At 39.9% G+C, this 17,122-nt stretch overlaps 1 non-coding gene across 1 annotated transcript; it reads right to left on the bottom strand.

Moving 5' to 3' along the window:
* Positions 1-14,535: 14,535 nt before the first annotated feature.
* On the bottom strand, positions 14,536-14,607 carry LOC127690320 (small nucleolar RNA SNORD50). Its single transcript, XR_007979047.1, has one exon. It is a non-coding gene; the product is annotated as a small nucleolar RNA SNORD50 (small nucleolar RNA).
* Between the last annotated feature and the right edge of the window lie 2,515 nt (positions 14,608-17,122).

A 17,122-nucleotide genomic window follows, 5' to 3' on the forward strand; every position in this document is an offset into this window, starting at 1 on the left:
CAAAAACCAGCTCAGCTTCCTCAAAGAGGTTTAGACCAACAGACTCACCTGGAAAGAATGATCTGTTGAGCTGCCTGCAGGATGTACATTGTTCTCCAGGTTTCCAACTTTTTGAGCTGTCTCTCATTTGGTGGTAGGTTGGTGATTGCAGCAGCTGTTTTTGAGATGTTTCTGCTCTTGTAACCCCTCACTCATATTACTGTAAGTAACCACAATTAGACTCATTGATTAAAAAAAAAACATAACAATGTGGGCTGAAGCCTTCAGGAGGAATGTAGATGGTAGATTTAGAATGGTGTCACATCAGGCAATATGTAGGGAAAAGTTCTTGGGCAAAAAAATAAGTCTGTATTGCCATAATTAGAATTTAATCACAAGTTGAATCAAATTTTGTCTAGTCTCTTGCTCCTCCTCTCTGGTCCAATAATAATAATTCTTATTTTTCGCCTCAGAAAAATGGAGTCAGACATTTTGCAAACCCCCCAGGAAACACTCACCTGCTTCATTTGCCAGGGCATCTTTATGGATCCAGTCTCCTTAAGGTGTGGCCATACCTTCTGCAAGGCCTGTCTCATCATTTCTTCCGAAGACTTCGGAATCCCTGACCTCTGCCCTATATGTAGGCAACCATCCCATTGGACATTCAGAAATAACAACACTATGAAGAATCTGTTATCCACTGAGAGAGAAAACAGGATCATGAAGTATTTGATTTCTGAGGAACACAAGTGCGTGATCCACAAGGAGAGAAAGACGACATTCTGTGGTGAGAGCAGGGCCTTCCTCTGCCAATTGTGTTCTGACTCCCAGGATCACAGAGGTCACACACACTGCACTATTGGAGAGCGTGCTTGTAAGCAAATGGTAAGCAATATTTCTGAAAAAAAAAAAAAAAGGATGAGAGCTTGAGATAGGGAGGCTTAGCAGAGCACAGGAAGATGCTTGTCCTGATTTTGAGGAATCCATTGTACTCCAAATCTTGTCACTTTTAAAACAGGGAATGAGGAATGACTATGAAATGTAAACATTCCTTGACAGGTGCATAAATGTAAATTTCATTTCTAGGTTCACGATTCATTATATTCACATCACTGAAAATTATTTTTGGTTTTTTTTTTGTTTTGTTTTGTTTTGTTTTGTTTTTTGGATTTGGTTTTTTCAAGACAGGATTTCTCTGTATAGGCCTGGCTGTCCTGGAACTCACTCTGTAGACCAGGCTGGCCTCTGCCTCCCAGAGTGTTAGGATTAAAGGCGTGTGCCACCACTGCCCGGCCATCACTGAAAATTATAATCATGGTAAATTTACATCTTTAAAAAGTGCTCATGACAGGAGACTAAAACCCCAAAAGTACACTGGAATGAGCTGCTTAGAACCGGGATCCCAGTCGGATGCTAATTATCCAGACAATCGTCAATTACAGTCTATCACTTTACTTGAGCTCAGGGTGGTTGTATTTTCTAATTCTATGGTCTGAAATTTAAAGTTTCATAGTTAATATAAATAAAAAGAAACAGCACTGTGATCCTTCTTCTACCCTTTCTAAAGTAATTGTGTTCAGTTCTAGAGTTTGTCCATCAGGTAATTCATTATTTAAGTAAGGATGACATTTATTTATTAATTACAGCTGAAACTTGAAAAGCAAATGGCATCTTTATTGAAGAAGATCCTGGAACAGCAGGAGAATCTAAATGCAGGGAAGAGAACAATCTTTCACTGGTTGGTGGGTATGAGGCTGATGTGTAAAGTCAACCAGACGCAGATATCTTGCAAACTTGGACATTCACAATTTGAGGATCATATATGGGATGTGATGCTAGGAAATCCTTTTATTTTAACCTTAAGTTCTTAAAGGCAAAATCCAATTTTGAACACAGAGAAAAACCTGACCATGCGGCAGTAAAGTTTGATAATAATGGGTGAATTTCTGAGTGTTTAGCAGATTACATCAGACTTTATGACTTCACTTGGAATTTTGGTTGCTATGTATGTGCAAACTTGCATTTTTTCTTTTCCTTTATTTTTGTTTTCTTTTTTGGTTATTTGAGACAGGGTTTCTCTGTGTAGCCCTGGCAGTCCTGGAACTTACTCTGTAGACCAGGCTGGCCTCAAACTCAGAAATCTGCGTGCCTCTGCCTCCCAAGTGCTGGGATTAAAGGCATGTGCTACAACTGCCCAGCCCAAAGTTGCAATTTTGAAAAAACATATTATAAATCAAAATCTTTTTTCCAGATATCTCAGACACTCATTTAATAGATGAAAATGGTAAGGGAAAAGGATGGGTTTGTTTGTTTCCTCTATTAATAATGAAGAAATGTATAAAATCAAATGATTTACATTTTCTGAAAAGTGGGAACAGTAAATCAGCGTATGCAGCACCCTGATGGGATCCAGTAGGTGAATTTAAACATAGAAGAACTCAGTGGAGAGGATCAAATACTCTCCAGATGTGATCTAGGATGTCCCTTTTCCTTCAGGACTATGTGACCCTAGAGGGGGGTGAGTATGATCAGGTCAGAGTATAGCAAACTACATTCACCCCTCAATAAAGAAGTGAATCAATATATGGCATGTATGAAAAATCAAAGCAGTATTATTTTAGAGGCGCTCAGGGAAAATGAAGCCATGGTGGTCCAGAAGAGGAGTCAACTAATAGTAATGTATCAGGAACTGAAGGTGATGTCCCAGAAGCCATATGAGGTGCTGCTGCTGGAGGTAAGCATGGAAGAGGGCTTGAAACAGCTTTATCATCTGAGGCCACACCTCTGACTGTTACATCTGAGATCCCTTTCTATATCCCCTGTACTTATTATCAGGTTTTAAGAAAAATGTGGAGAGATAATTTCTGTAGTATCCTAAAAAGAGGAAGCTTGTTGACATTGTGTCAGCAGATTCCATACTGAATATTTCTTTTTTTGTGTGTTTGTAGCCTGAGTGTTTGAAACCCCAAATTAAGTGATTCTTGTGACCAAGCACTCCATTTTACCTCTTCTTGCTTGGTCTTACAGTTTTAAAGTAGTCTACCATAAGTTTGCTCTGTTTGAAAGCTGTGTTTTTGAGCTTTCTTTGGGAGGTGGGGGATTTGATATATGTTCTTCTTTTGTGGTGCACAATGACCACAGATACACAGGATTCCTGAGACCTAAACCCAAAATTCTAAAATTGAAGATTTGAGGCACCATGTAGGGGTTAGGCCTCAGTTTTGAAGTACCCTTAATGAAAGCTTCCTATGCTTGAGTACAAGATCAAAGAAAGTCCTCTTTGCAGACAGCTGTGTGTTACAAAGCATTATATAACTCCTACCTATATGCTTCCCAAATATTGTCACAGCCTGATTTCATTAACAATTCATTCCATTGTGCTAATCCACTTCATTGGCATTACCCTGGGACATGAACATACATTTGCAAGGTGAATCAGTGTAGTGATGACTAACAATTATATAAAGAAAATAAAAGATATAAAAGATATAAAAAAGATAATAAAAGATATAAAACTTTATGGGTTGGAGAGATGGCTCAGCAGTTAAGAGCACTGACTGATCTTCCAGCAATCCTGAGTTCAAGACCCAGCAGCCACATGGTGGCTCACAACCATCTATAATGGGATCTGATACCCCCTTCTGGTGTGTCTGTAGGGAGAAACGTGTACTCATATACATAAAATGAATAAGTAAATCTCTAAAGAAACTATGTATATATAGAACAAAATTGTGGGCTGTTCCTTCAGATATCTAAGCTTCTCTTGTTTTGTTTGCAGGATTTGGATGGCTTGTTCAGTAGGAGAGTTTAATCCTCAGTGTAAGACAGGATACCCTGAACTATGGTACAAAGCGGAATAAGCCCTCTTAGCAATGTACAAATATACTTTGTATAGAAAATACTTAGTTGTTTATGGATGATGGGTTTGGGATTGTGTTCATGGATATGATGCCTGTTTGGCGTTACCAGTGTCTTTTCGTTCTCCCTATGAATGAGGCAGTGTATGTAATGAGCTTGAGCTAATTTTTTTTATTATTATTCGATATAATTTTTTATTTACATTTCAAATGATTTCCCCTTTTCAAGCCCTCCACTCCCCGAAAGTTCCGTAAGCCCCCTTCTCTCCCCCTGTCCTCCCACCCACCCCTTCCCACTTTTCCTGTTCTGGTTTTGCCGAATACTGCTTCACTGAGTCTTTCCAGAACAAGGGGCCACTACTCCTTTCTTCTTGTACCTCATTTGATGTGTGGATTATGTTTTGGGTATTCCAGTTTTCTAGGTTAATATCCACTTATTAGTGAGTGCATACCATGATTCACCTTTTGAGTCTGGGTTACCTCACTTAGGGGTACCTCATCTTCTCCAGCTCCATCCATTTGCCTAAGAATTTCATGAATTCATTGTTTCTAATGGCTGAATAGTATTCCATTGTGTAGATATACCACATTTTTTCCATCCACTCTTCTGTTGAGGGATACCTGGGTTCTTTCCAGCATCTGGCAATTATAAATAGGGCTGCTATGAACGTAGTAGAGCATGTATCCTTATTACATGGTGGAGAATCCTCTGGGTATATGCCCAGGAGTGGTATAGCAGGATCTTCTGGAAGTGAGGTGCCCAGTTTTCAGAGGAACCTCCAGAGTGATTTCCAGAGTGGTTGTACCAATTTGCAACCTCACCAGCAGTGGAGGAGTGTTCCTCTTTCTCCACACCCTTTCCAATACCTGCTGTCTCCTGAATTTTTAATCTTAGTCATTCTGACTGGTGTAAGATGAAATCTCAGGGTTGTTTTGATTTGCATTTCCCTAATGACAAATGAAGTTGAGCACTTTTTAAGATGCTTCTCCGCCATCCGAAGTTCTTCAGGTGAGAATTCTTTGTTTAACTCTGTACCCCATTTTTAATAGGGTTGTTTGGTTTTCTGGAGTCTAACTTCTTGAGTTCTTTATATATATTGGATATTACCCCTCTATCTGATGTAAGATTGGTGAAGATCTTTTCCCAATTTGTTGGTTGCCGATTTGTCCTCTTGATGGTGTCCTTTGCCTTACAGAAACTTTGTAACTTTATGAGGTCCCATTTGTCAATTCTTGCTCTTAGAGCATACGCTATTGGTGTTCTGTTCAGAAACTTTCTCCCTGTACCGATGTCCTCAAGGGTCTTCCCCAGTTTCTTTTCTATTAGCTTCAGAGTGTCTGGCTTTATGTGGAGGTCCTTGATCCATTTGGATTTGAGCTTAGTACAAGGACACAAGGATGGATCAATTCACATTCTTCTGCATGCTGACCTCCAGTTGAACCAGCACCATTTGTTGAAAAGTCTATCTTTTTTCCATTGGATGTTTTCAGCCGCTTTGTCGAGGATCAAGTGGCCATAGGTGTGTGGGTTCATTTCTGGATCTTCAATCCTGTTCCATTGATCCTCCTGCCTGTCACTGTACCAATACCATGCAGTTTTCAACACTATTGTTCTGTAGTATTGCTTGAGGTCAGGAATACTGATTCCCCCTGACTTTCTTTTGTTGCTGAGAATAGTTTTAGCTATCCTGATGCAATTTGTGCCTTGGGTATTCAGGGCTTCTGGGCTAATTAATATCCACTTATCAGAGATTGCATCCATGCGTATTCTTTTGTGACTGGGTTACCTCACTTGGGATGTTATTTTCCAGATCAAACCATTTGCCTAAAAATTTTGTGAATTCATTGTTTCTAATTGCTGAGTAGTATTCCATTGTGTAAATATACCACATTATCTGTATCCATTCCTCCTTTGAGGAGCATCTGGGTTCTTTCCAGCTTCTGGCTATTATAAATAAGGCTGCTATGAACATAATGGAGCATGTGTCTTTATTGCATGCCAGGGAATCCTTTGGGTATATGCCCAGGAGAGGTATAGCAGGGTCCTCCGAAAGTGTCATGTCCAGTTTTCTGAGGAACCGCCAGACTGATTTCCAAAGTGTTTGTACCATCTTACAGCCCCCCCCCCAGCAGTGGAGGAGTGTTCCTCTTTCTCCACATCCTCCCCAACACATACTGTCTCATGAGTTTTGAACTTAGCTATTCTGACTGGGGTAAGGTGAAATCTCAGGTTTGTTTTGATTTGCATTTCCCTAATGACTAATGATGTTGAGCACTTCTTAAGGTGCCTCTCCGCCATCTGAAATTTCTTCAGGTGAAAATTCTTTGTTTAGATCTGTACCTCATTTTTAATAGGGTTATTTGGTTCCCTGGGGTCTAACTTCTTGAGTTCTTTCTATATATTGGATATTAGCCCTCTATCAGATGTAGGGTTGGTGAATATCCTTTCCCAATTTGATGGTTGCTGTTTTGTCCTTTTAACAGTGTCCTTTGCCTTACAGAAACTTTGTAATTTTATGAGGTCCCATTTGTCAATTCTTGATCTTAGAGCATAAGCTATTGGTGATCTGTTCAGGAACTTTTCCCCCTTGCCCATGTCCTCTAGGGACTTCCCCAGTTTCTTTTCTATTAGTTTCAGTGTGTCTGGTTTTACATGTAGGTCCTTGATCCACTTGGAGTGAAGTTTAGTACATGGAGATAAGAATGGATCAATTCGCATTCTTCTGCATGCTGACCTCCAATTGATCCAGGACCATTTGTTGAAAAGGCTATCTTTTTTCCACTGGATGTTTTTGGCTCCTTTGTCGAAGATCAAGTGACCATAGGTATGTGGGTTCATTTCTGGATCATCAGTTCTATTCCACTGATCCACTTGTCTGTCACTGTACCAATACCATGCAGTTTTTAACATTATTTCTCTGTAGTATTGCTTGAAGTCAGGGATACTGATTCCTCCAGAATTTCTTTTGTTGTTGGGAATAGTTTTAGCTATCCTGGGTTTTTTGTTATTCCAGATGAATTTGAGAATTGCTTTTTCTAACACTGTGAAGAACTGAGTTGGGATTTTGATGGGAATTGCATTGAATCTGTAGATTGCTTTTGGCAAGATGGCCATTTTAACTATATTAATCCTGCCAATCCACGAGTATGGCAGATTTTTCCGTTTTCTGAGGTCTTCTTCAATTTCCTTCTTCAGAGACCTGAAGTTCTTGTCATATAGATCTTTTACCTTTTTTGTTGGAGTCACACCAAGATACTTTATATTGTTTGTAGCTATTGTGAAGGGTGTCATTTCCCTAACTTCTTTCTCAGCCTGCTTATCCTTTGAGTACAGGGAGGCAACTGATTTGCTTGAGTTGATTTTATAACCAGCCACTTTGCTGAAGTTGTTTATCAGTTGTAGGAGTTCTCTGGTGGAGGTTTTCAGGTCACTTAAGAAGACTATCATCTCATCTGCAAATAGTGATAATTTGACTTATTCATTTCCAATTTGTATCCCCTTGACCTCCTTATGTTGTCAAATTGCCAGAGCTAGTACCTCAAGTACAATATTGAAAAGATAAGGAGAGAGGGGGCAACCCTGTCTAGTCCCTGATTTTAGTGGGATTTCTTCAACTTTCTCTCTGTTTAGTTTGATGTTGGCTACCGGTTTGCTGTATATTGCTTTAATGATGTTTAGGTATGGGCCTTGAATTCCTGTTCTTTCCAAGACTTTTAGCATGAAAGGATGCTGAATTTTGTCAATTGCCTTTTCTGCATCTAATGAGATGATCATATGGTTTTTTTCTTTGAGTTTGTTTTTGTAGTCGATAGCATTGATGGATTTCCTTATATTGAACCATCCCTGCATCCCTGGGATGAAGCCTACTTGATCATGGTCGATGATCATTTTGATGTGTTCTTGGATTTGGTTGGCAAGAATTTTATTAAGTATTTTTGCATCAATGTTCATAAGAGAAATTGGCCTGAAGTTCTCTTTCTTTGTTGGATCTTTGTGTGGTTTTGGTATCAGTGTAATTGTGGCTTCATAGAACGAGTTGGGTAGAGTTCCTTCTATTTCTATTTTGTGGAATAGTTTGAAGAGTATTGGTGTTAGGTCTTCTATGAAGGTCTGATAGAATTCTGCACTGACGCCATCTGGTCCCGTGCTTTTTTTGGTTGGGAGACTTTCTATGACCCTTTTTATTTCTTCAGGTGTTATGGGACTGTTTAGTTGATCTATTTGATCCTGATTTAGTTTTGTTGTCGGATATCTGTCTAGGAAACTGTCCATTTCCTCCAGATTCTCCAGTTGTGTTGAGTATAGGCTTTTGTAGTAGCATCTAATGATTTTTTGAGTTTCCTCAGTTTCTGTTGTCATATCTCCCTTTTTATTTCTAAGTTTGTTAATCTGGATACTGTCTCTGTGCCCTTTGGTTAGTCTGTCTAAGGGTTTATCTATTTTGTTGATTTTCTCAAAGAACCAGCTCCTGGTTTTGTTGATTCTTTGTATGGTTCTCTTTGTTTCTACTTGATTGATTTCGGCCCTGAGTTTGATGATTTCCTGCCTTCTACTCCTCCTGGGTAAAATAGCTTCTTTTTGTTCCAGGGCTTTCAGGTGTGTCATTAAGCTGTTAGTCTATGCTCTCTCCATTTTCTTTTTGGAGACACTCAGGGCTATGAGTTTTCCTCTTAGCACTGCTTTCATTGTGTTCCATAGATTTGGGTATTTTGTGTCTTCATTTTCATTAAGTTCTAAAAAGTCTTTCTGTCTTTATTTCTTCCTTGACCAAGGTATCATTGAGTAGAATACTGTTCAGTTTCCACGTGTATGTGGGTTTTCTGTTGTTTTTGTTGCTATTGAAGACCACTTTTACTCCATAGTGATCTGATAAGAGGCAAGGGATTAGTTCGATCTTATATTTGTTGAGGTCTGTCTTATGACCAATTATATGATTGATTTTGGAGAAGGTACCATGAGGTGCTGAGAAAAAGGTATATTCTTTTGCTTTAGGATAGAATGTTCTATATATATCTGTTAAATCTAATTGGTCCAAAGCTTCAATTAGTTTCACTGTGTCCCTGTTCAGTTTCTGTTTTCCTGATCGGTCTATTGAGGAAAGTGCAGTGTTGAAGTCACCCACAATTATTGTGTTAGGTGCAATGTGTGCTTTGAGCTTTAATAATGTTTCTTTTATGAATGAGGGTGCCCTTACATTTGGAGCATAGATGTTCAGGATTGAGAGTTCTTCTTGTTGTATTTTTCCTTGACCAGCGAGAAGTGTCCCTCAGAGTCTCTTTTGATGACTTTGGGTTGAAAGTCAATTTTATCTGATATTAGACTGGCTAGTCCAGCTTGTTTCCTGAGACCATTTGCTTGTAAAATTGTCTTCCAGCCTTTTACTCTAAGGTAGTATTTGTCTTTGACCCTGAGGTGTGTTTCCTGTATGCAGCAAAATATAGGGTCCTGTTTATATATGCAGTCGGTTACTCTATGTCTTTTTATGGGGGCATTGAGTCCATTGATGTTAAGAGATATTAAGGAATAGTGATTATTACTTCCTGTTATTTTTGATGTTATTTTTTAAATTTGATTGGTTAACTTCTTTTGGGTTTGATGAGAGAAGGTTACTATCTTGCTTTTTCCAGGGTGAAGTTTCCCTCCTTGTATTGGTGTTTTCCTCCTATTATCTTTTGTACGGCTGTTGGTGAATACCATGCCCGCAGCAAGTGTGTTTTCTCAATGTCTTTTAAAGGCAAGCAACACAAAGCATAACCAATTCCAGGAAGATAAACAGTGTCCATAAATCCTTATGTGGCAAATTTAAGGTACACAATGTGTATGTTTGACTAAGGCTGTTTCCATCAGACTAGGACAGTCTCTCCAGGACATATGTATAAGCTGAGGAACTTGTAGACCATAACATATCTTAATTAAAAACAAAAACAGATGTTGGCAGATACATTCATGATTAATCTCAAACAATGGTAACTCCAGAAGTGTTTCTCACACGCCTCTTTGATATTTAGCTTCATTATGTCTGTGGATTGTAGAATAGTTATCCTGTACTTAGTGGCTTATATCCACTTATAATTGAGTACATACCATGTTTGTCTTTCTGGGTCTGGGTTACCTCACTCAGGATGATATTTTCTAGATTAGTCTATTTGCCTACAAATTTAATGGTGTCATTGTTTTGAATATTTGAGTGATATTCCATTATGTAAATATATCACATTTTCTTTACCGATTTTTTTGTTGTTTCCAAATTCTAGTTATTAAGAATAAAGTTACTAAGAACTTAGTTGCACATGTGTCCTTATGGCATGATAGAGCATCTTATGGGTGTATAGCCAGGAGTGGAATACCTGGGCCTTGAGATTGGTCTATTTCCAGTTTTCTGTGATACTACCATATTGATTTACAAAAAGGCTGTACAAGTTTGTACTCACACCAGCACTGGAGGAGTGTTTCCTTTGCTCCACATCTTTCCCAGGATGAGCTGTAACTTGAGAATTTTTCTCAGTAATTTTGATGAGTGTGAAGATGAAATCTGAGTCATGTTGATTTATCCTTATCTGATAAATAAGGATATACATTTCTTAAGTGCTTCTCAGCCTTTTAAGATTAATTTGTTGAGAATTCTGCTTGGGTCTGTACCCCAGTTTTTCTTAAATTAATTTTTTTAATTATTCACTTTATATCCCACTCACTACTCCCCACCTGGTCAACCTATCCCAAATCCTCCATCCCCTGCCACTTCTCAGGTATCCCCTTACTGTGGTGAAAGTCTGAGAGGTTACGGGCTTCCTCTCCCACTGAGTCTCTCTTCTATCCTTCCATCTCTGTAAATAAACCCTCTTTGCCCTATCATTATTTTTACTTGTTTCGTGTGCCTATCAAGCTGTAACATGTAATGAACATGAAGGCAACAGGACAGGTTGGTTTCTCCTTCACAGTGTGGTTCGTGGGACTCCACTCAGTCAGGCTTGACAGGAAGGCCCTTTACCAGTCGATGTTTCTTAATTTGGAGCAGGTGCAGTTATCCATTCTGGGCTTCAGTTTGTTTTTAAGATTTTGTTTTTAGGCATGTCTGTGCACCTGTGCAATGTGTGAGTGCAGGTGCCCATAGAAATCAGAGGTGTAGGTTCCCCCCCCCCCTTCAAATTGGAGCCAGAGTACAGATAGGTGTTGAGATTTGAACTCAGGTCCTCAAGAATAGTAATACTCTCTCTAAAGCAGAGTCATCTGTCCAGTCCCAAACCTTCAGTTTGTGATAGGCTATTAGGAACACTTTCTCCTCCTGTGCCCAACAGTAAGTAGTAACCTTTTAGTTCAGAAAATTGACTTCATATTTGAAAGTCTTACACTTAAGTCTTTGATTCCTTTTGGGTTTCTACTACTCAACCTGAGAGGCAGGGGTCTCCTTCCTCTAGTAATAACAGAAATAGTCCCCAAAGAGTCTTTCCTTTTGCATTTTTATATTTATGTGTGTGCACATAAATATATAAAGGTTTTCTTTTTCCTAAGAAAGGGTTTCTCTGTGTAGCCCTGGTTGTCCTCAGCTCACAGAGAACTGCCTGCCACCAGCACCCAGCTCAGCTTGTTTCCTTATATTACTCAGGTTCACCTCCTGAGGAGTGATGCTGAGAAGCCATTAATTAAGAAGGAGGCATTCACCTTCATTTCCAGCAGTCTGGAGTCAGAGGCAGGGCAATCTGTGGTTCAAGGCCAGCCTGGCCTACAAACTTAAGTTCCAGTACAGGCAGAGAGAGCTACATATTGAGACCCTGATTCAATCAAAAGAAAACTATCTAAATATATTTCTCAATCAGAGTGTGCACCTGCATGCCAGAAGAGGCCATCAGATTGCATTATAGATGACTGTGAGCCTCTTTGTGGTTGTTGGGAATTGATCTCATGACTTCTTGCAGAACTGCCAGTGCTATTAATTGCTGAGCCATCTCTACGATTATGGGGATGGGGGAATCTCCACTCTCTAAGAGGCAGAGAGTGGTGTTAGGGTGAGGGACTGTGCAAGTCTAGAACTAGGAGTGCCTGGATTGAAGGTGTGCACTGTCAACACCCAGGTTCTTTGAACTGCAGCCATCTCTCCAGCCTCAGACCCACACCCCATTTTTTTTAAGACTTGAGTCTCTATTGAGCTCTCAGGTAAGTTCCTTAACAAGCTAGAGGTCAGGGATGATAACTAGTATAAGTCCTTTATTAACAAAAAGAATTATTCAGTCAGAATCTGTAATTAAAAGGTTTAGTCAAAAATGTCATCCAGTGTGTATTAAAAGGTTTGAGTTAGTAAATTTAATGGAAACTAATTTTACTTCCCACTAAAACGAGGCCTTGTTTGGACTTGTCTCTTGTTCAGGTCAATAATAAGGATGGCTCAGTGGTCAAATGTGCTTACTGATTTCAGGAACCAAGTTCAGGACCCAGCTCCCTCACAGCATCTGAACTCTAGCTTGAGATTTAGCACCCCTTCTGTCCTAAAAGGGCAATTGCACACATAAACATAACACCCCTAATCCCCAACCTATAAAAACTGACCATGTTCCTCTTTCAAAGTATAATAAACACATCAAATTATCATCACAGTTTCTTACTGAAAGCCATTGTGATTTGAGCCCATCTCCTAAGAAACTACAATGTACTTAGCATTCAGCCTTATCTTGCATTCCATTTCTTCCCATCCCATTAATACCAAGATCCCATTGTATCACAAATACATCTGAAACAATACCATGCTTTATTCATGTAGTCCCTTAAGCCTAGCTGTACATTTCCTAAAGTTCAACTAGTGTGGAATCCATCTGTTTAATCCTTTAATAGGAAGGCTTCTCTGGCTAGCTTGGTGACACCTACATGTAATCTACAGTTGGGAGGCAGGATTGCCAAAAATTCCTAAGACCAGCTTGGTGTGAGGGAGCTCCAGGTCTAAACAGTGAGGCACTCTTCCAAAGAAATCAACCAACATAGAAAATCTTCACTTGTGTTTTCTATTTCTATAAGGTTGCTTTTGATTTTATTCAGCATCCTGTATATATATAGGTTCTTTGGATTTGGTTTTTTCAAGACAGGTTTTCCCTGTATAGCTCTGGCTATCCTAGAACTCACTCTGTAGACCAGGCTGGTCTCAAACTCAGAAATCAGCCTGCCTCTGCCTCCCAGAGTGCTGGGATTAAAGGTGTGCGCCACCACTGCCCAGCATGAATTTCCTGAGCCTGGTCTACAGAGTGAGTTCCAGGACAGCCAGGGTCACCCAAAAAAAACCCTGTCTCGAAAAACCCAAAATAAAGAGAAAAAAAAAGGGAAATTCATATTTCTTCAAATAAATAAAAAGGAGGCACAACAAATAACTTGTGATATTGCAAAACAGAATGTATCGACAAGGAAAAATTTAAAAAAACACAGTATCAAACAGAATTCTGACATCCTAAAAAATAAGCTACCTGACTAAAAATTCAACTGCACCTAACGTAGAGAAACCACAAAGAACTTTGTATGCACAGACAACTCATTTTTCAAATGTAGCAAGTTTTCACCAATGCTACCAGGATAACTTAACATATGTAGGGGGGAAAAAACAATGCAAACAAGATTCCTCCTCCTTAGTGTGAAAAATCATTTTAAGACCTTGACTTTAATGATAAACTAGGTAGAGGGGTGGACTGACATGCTTTTAATCCAAGAGTTGGGGAGGCAGGAGGATCGAGTTCAAGATCAGCCAAGTTCAGAGTTCAGATAGACAGGGATACTGAGAACTGTCATGAAAAGTGTTACCACAAAGCAACAGCATACTAGAAGAATTTATCCATAACCAGTGACACTACTTTATATAGGTAACAAACAATTGAAGTCTACCAATTTTATAGTATTCTAAAGGAAGGCATGGTGGCTTTTTCTTTAAACTGAGGCCATCTCTATAATTGAGTATCAGGACAATTTTGAGATACTGTTGCCAATAAAAAAAGCAAGTTCAACCCTTGTCAATTACCACAAAGGAAAATAGAAGTATGCAGCAGTTAAGAACTTAGAAATTAAAGCCCATTTAGTCTTAGCACTTGGGAAGCAGAGACAGGTGGAATAAAGACCAATCAGTCAAAGACCACTAACTCTGAAAACTCAATAACCATGGAAGTGGAACATGTACCAAGGCGCTCTGGTTAATCTTCTGACACATACTTAATTGAAGAAATAAATGCAACTGGATGTTTATTGCAGCATTCTCAAATATCCACTGTGGGATGCCTAAGGAAATAGCTCACGATCAAGTTTATAATCACTGAGATGGTGACCTGCTGCTTTAAGTTCGTGATTGCATTCACTATGCTCAGTCTGTACAGCTGTGTCAGCTCACCACAACCTTCACAGAACAGAGTACCCTCAATGGATTGGCAAAACAATCCATTTACATACAGCCCTCAAAAAATGTACAAGAATCAACTCTGCAGGCCATAACAGATGCTGTCCTGATCACTAGACAGATTAACAGGGACAGCCAGGGCCATGGAGACCCCATCTCAAACATCTCAGTACTAATACTATGCATTTTCTTCTTGTATCTGCCTTTTCTGGATGTTTATCACATCTAGTTTTCATTCTCAAATCTTGTGTCACTGGCCCTAAAAATAAAAAACAAAGAAACACAGGCATTACATTACTGCCAAAATTAAAACAGAACACAACAGAACTTTGTAATGGTCCATCTCAGAAGCCTGATCCATAGGTGTGGTTTTTCAACAGGAATTCAGGTTCAAGATAGGATTATCATAGAGTAGACCAACTTCATTAAGTTCAGCACAGGGCTGGAAAGATGGCTCAGTGAGGAAGAGCACCAACTGTTCTTCCAAAGGTCCTGAGTTCAAACACCAGCAAGCACATGGTGACTCACAGCCATCCTTACACATATCTGATGATGCCTTATTCCGGTGCTTCTGAAGACAGCTTCAGTGTACTTACACATAATAATAAATAAGTCTTTAAAACAAAACAAAAAAAATGTTCAGCAGAAAACAAACCAGAGCAGCACTTACATGCACTCCTGCTCTAGGATCTTTACAGGGCACGGGCATCCCAATGGGTCAGCATTCCCTGCTGGCAGAAAGAAAGAAGTACAGTGACACACTATTAATATGAACTGCATAGAAAGAGTAAATAAGACCACTTCACTAAAGCACAATGTTCTTCTCTCAGAAGCTGTATTTGTCTTCAGGTCATCAACTTCTGGATATAGTTCATGACTGTTCAGATCAGGTACGTCCCACAACTTTAGTTTGTACCCTATGCATTCACTACAGTCATTCCAAATTGAAAAGGCAAGAGTAGTTGGTTGGCTTTAGTTTGCCAGCACTATTTCAGAAAACATTTACAGGAAGCTGATGCTAATTCACAATGGTAAAAATGTATGCTGACAAAAATATAAATCTAGGTTTCTTACACATCTTTCAAAAGAGTCAGGTTTTAATCAAGTTACTTTCTGTTACAAATTCTCTTGGATGCTATGGGCTCCCCTCCACCTAAGGAAAAGAAACAAATTCTAAGCATCAAAAACCACTTCCTATTGCTCTAATATTTCAATTACAAAACTAAGCTATATCGCCCTTAACTTGGCATCGTTTTGCAGCTGTTTTGACCATATGAGGAATGATGTTGCCATTGTTCAGGTGAGAGGATTTGTGTTTCTCTTGGGTGTCACCAGTACCTTCTGAACAGCAGCACAAGAGGCCTAGCATATTTTTCTGCAAACCCTGCTGTGTAAGAACCCACCCAAGGTGCGACCAAGGAACCAGAAAGCAAGCAGCCTTCAACCAGGCTGTCCAGTCCCAATCTCCCCAGGGCCTAGGCTCCAATCCTGAAATCTCTTTTGCTGCTGCACATTTCCCCTAGGAAGTTTACATGGGTACCCTGCTCCACAGGCCTGGAGCCTCTAAATTCACTTTGCATGTCCACATTTTGGTTGGTCATCCGGGCACTTAAACCACACACCTACAGAAAAGAAGGAATGCTTAGCTTTCCAAGCAGCTCCCATTATATCTTCAGTTGAGGGAAATGGAGGATGCCCCTCCCTCTAGCACTGATTGGATGGAAGAACACGTGGGGTGTGGCCTTTCCTGGAGCACTGTCTGGAGCTGTGCTCAGTAGTCTTTTCCTCCATGGCATTCCAGGGCATGGTGAGCGCCTGCCAAGTGCCTATCCGGTTCTGTGCGCACCACCTGTCTATTCCAAGTCTGGTGACCCACTGAACTTGATGTGGAGTGGGAGTGGCGCCAGAATTCAAAGGAACAACAGCAGTTGGAGGTGAGGTCTCCTCCAACTTCCAGCCTAGTTGGTTGGCACACATGGTTGGTGGCTGGGAGTGGCCTTGACCTCACCCTAACTGTAGCCCAGATGGCAGGGGCACCTCTGAAGGGACCTTGGAGGACAGAACTAGGCAGGTGAAGCCAAGCAGCCCGGCTCATGCATGCACATGTATGTGGAGGATGAAGGACAGCCTTAAGAGTTGTCCCATGAACACCATTTTTTTTTCCTTTGAGAAAGGGTCTCTTACTGATCTGGAGCTCACAAATGAGGCTAGACTGGCTGAGCACAAGTCTAGGAGACCCTCCAGCTCCCAGCTCTGAAACTATAACCATGTGCCACAACGAACATCTTTTTTTTTTTTTATGTGGTTCTGGGAGTGAATCGATCTTGGGTACTTTGGCTTGCAAAGAAAATGCTTTACTGAGCCATATACACAGTCACATTATTAGGTTTTTTTGTTTTGTCTTGTTTTGTTTTCTTTTTGGGGGTTTTTTTGGTTTGTTGTTGTTGTTGTTGTTGTTGTTTTGGGACAGAGTTTCTCTGTGTAGTCCTTGCTGTCCTGGAACTCACTCAATAGACCAGGTTGGCCTTGAACTCAGAAATCTGCCTGCCTCTGCCTCCCAAGTGCTAGGATTACAGGCGTGAGCCACCATGCCTGGCTCAGAATTAGGTTTTTAAGGTTAGTAGATGAATGTCATTTTCTAAATGATTTTGGTAAGTCTTTTTTAATCTTTTTTAAAAAAGGTCTATTTATTTCATCATAAATAAATAAGTAAATAAATAAACACAATAAAGTACACTGTAGCTATCTTCAGACACACCAGAAGAGGGCACTAGATCTCATAACAAGATGGTTGTGAGCAACTGTGTGGTTGCTGTTAATTGAACTCAGGACCTCTGGAAAAGCAGTCAGTGCTCTTAACTGCTGAGCCATCTTCTGTGTTAACGTTCATCACAATAACAAGAGAATTTAGATAAGTGGTTTTCAACT

The sequence above is a fragment of the Apodemus sylvaticus genome, chromosome 7, assembly GCF_947179515.1.
Source record: "Apodemus sylvaticus chromosome 7, mApoSyl1.1, whole genome shotgun sequence".
NCBI lineage: Eukaryota > Metazoa > Chordata > Mammalia > Rodentia > Muridae > Apodemus > Apodemus sylvaticus.